Genomic DNA, 3,209 nt, shown 5'->3' with positions numbered 1-3,209 from the left:
AACTACAGAACTACACTAACAATTGTTGTGTTAAAAAATTTGGGTCAGCTTGACATATTGGGTTGTTTTGGTTTTGAACCCAACTTGTCAGTAAAAATGACATGCAATCACCAAATCCACAAAATGCAGTCCAGTGCAAAAGTCTTAGGTGCACCTAAAGAAATGCTGTCAACCAAAAATGGCCGAAAAATAATGAAATGTTTCAACATTAAAAAAATACTATGAACAGCAGTATATTATAATAAATCAATATAACAAAGTCAATATTTGATGTGAGATGACCCTTTTGCTTAAAAAAAAAAAAATAGTAGTCTCAGGTACAATGAGTGCAGTTTTATAAGGAAATGAGCTGTAGGTTTGACTGAACATCTTGCAAAAGCAGCCACATTTCTTCTGGACACTTTGACTGTTACACTTGCTTCTGAATTTTGCAGCAAAACTCAATAGCCTTAATTATGTTTTCTATTTTTAATCTGAAAAGTGCTGTCTTATGTAATATGCTGCTCAGATACAAGCTTTTTTCTGTAACATTTAATTTCATGCTGGAAAACATGTTTTTGTACTGACTCAATAATGTAGAAGTCCTAAAATAGAAATATATAACAAAGTTTGATGGAAAAAAATAGGGGGCTAAGACTTTTGCACACCTGTGATGACCTGGCGACTTGTCCAGGGTGTACCCCGCCTTTCACCCGTAGTCAGCTGGGATAGGCTCCAGCTTGCCTGCAACCCTGTAGAACAGGATAAAGTGGCTAGAGATAATGAGATGAGATGTGACTTTTGCACAGTACTGTATATGGATACAGTGTGTTTACATTTTTGTAAGGACTAACAAAGCTTCAAGCAGCACTTTTTTCTATGCAAAAACACACTATGAAAGCATTCTAACTCGAATAAAACATGTTAAACATACAAGATTATAAGTTAACATCCATTTCTTGCAGTTGTATGTAATTTCTTTCACTTGAGACTTTTTTTCTGGTTGCCACTCTGTCCCAGCAGTAGAAAATTCCACATAATGAATCTTGCCACTATTGCCTTTTTCCTTTCTGATCTACAGTACATCCCCAATTCTCCAACAAGTTAAACCCAGCAACTAATTTGTAAAAATGACCTATCATTTTTTTAGAGTGTAACAAAAATGTATGAATATTTAACAGTTATTCCATGAAATCGAGTTGTACATGAGCTGATAGCTGACGAGGCGCGTAGCACCGAGTTGGCTATAAGCCAAATGTGACGAGATTGACTAGAATAACTGTTTTATTCGATCCACTTTCACTGGATTTTGAGAAATGGAGCATTTTTATTTTTTACAAATTTGATAAAAACTTTATACAAAACATCCTAGAAAATCATTTCCACTTAGAATGTAAAGACACCATTGAAATGACAATCGCAATTTGTGAAAAATGCTACAGTAATAATTCTTGAAAAAAATATGTTCTTTCCATAAAATACTTTTATTACATATTTTTCTTGCTTTTTATGTGTTTTTTTTTTGGTTGTTTGTTTTGCGTTTGTTCTCGAGTAGAGTTTTTATTTCATCCTCGGTTGGTTCAGCAAAACACTTTGCAATTTTCTTTTTCTCTACTCAGGGTATATGAGCTGATAGCCTAGTAGTAGAGTAGCCAATCAGAGCGCACCATTGCTCATATCCAGTGAATGTGGGTGGGTGGATAGATAGATAGATAGATAGATAGATAGATAGATAGATAGATAGATAGATAGATAGATAGATAACCATATACATGTATTCAACCATATACACTCTTTTGGCAATGGTTTGAGGACATCTGACCATCACACCCATACAGCTTTAGCAACAATAACTTGAAGTAAACCTTTTCTGTAGGAGTTTATCAGTCTCTCACATCATTGTTTTGGAGAAGTTTTGACCCACTTCTCTAACCAACATTGCTTCAGTTGATTGATTGATGTCTGAGGACATTAATTTACACACAGCTCTTTCAAGATCACACCACATCATCTCAGTGGGATTGAGGTCTGGACTTTGACTTGGCCACTCCAACACCAGTGGTATGCTGGGATGCTTAGTCTCATTGTCGTATTGCATGGCCCAATTTCAGCCTAGCTTAAACTGTTGGATCAATGGCCTCACCTTTTGTCTCAAGAATATTCTGGTATAAAGTGCAGTTCATTGTTGTCTCAATATTGGTCACTTTCCCAGGCCTTGTGGCTGCAAAATAAGCCAAAATTATCACCCCCCATTACTGTGCTTGACAGTTGGCATGAGGTGTTTGTGGCGATACCACTGTGTTTGGTTTGCTATCATGCACAGGTTCATCAAACATGACCCTGTGCAGGATAACCAAACATTTCCACCAACTTTGGTTCAGATACAATTTTGCAAACCTAAGTCATGCTCCTTTTTTGTTTTTTGAGAGAGAGACAGAGAGAGAGACAGAGAGAGAGAGAAGGGGCCGTTTCCTGGTGAACCTTCCCTTAAAGCCATATCTGTTTCAACTTTTTGTGATTGTGCTTTCTTGAACATATATGCATACACACACACACACACACACACACACATATATTCGAGGATAAGTCCAAAAGTTCTACAGTAAGACAAATTGAAAAAAATCTTTACTAATGAAAATAACAAAGCTATTTCTCTATATAGCCTCCATTTAAGGCTAAACACTTCTGCAAGTGGTGTTTCAATTGGAGAATTCCTTCTTTGCGGAATTCTGGGGGATGTCTTTCAGACCTTTTGAAATTATAACATCTGTCTTAGAACTTTTTGACTTACCCTCGTGTGTGTGTGTGTGTGTGTGTGTGTATACACACACACACACACATATATATGTGTTATATATATATATATATATATATATATATATATATATATATATATATATATATTACACACACATGTATGTGTATGTGTGTGTGTGTGTGTATACACACGAGGGTAAGTCAAAAAGTATATATATATATTCCTACTTTCCATTCATCTATTTATCTGTAACTGCTTATCCTGTGCAGGATCATGGGCAAGCTCGAGCCCAACCCAGCTGATGATGGGCAAAAGGTGGGGTACACCCTGGACAAGTCACCAGTTCATCGCAGGGCTGACATATGGAGACAAACAATCATTCACACTCACACCTATGGTCAATTTTGAGTAACCTGCATGTCTTTGGACTGTGGGGGAAACCGGAGCACCCAGAGGAAATCCACACAGACAT

Source organism: Neoarius graeffei, chromosome 3, assembly GCF_027579695.1.
Source record: "Neoarius graeffei isolate fNeoGra1 chromosome 3, fNeoGra1.pri, whole genome shotgun sequence".
Taxonomy (NCBI): Eukaryota; Metazoa; Chordata; class Actinopteri; order Siluriformes; family Ariidae; genus Neoarius; species Neoarius graeffei.
This window is presented reverse-complemented; position numbering follows the sequence as displayed.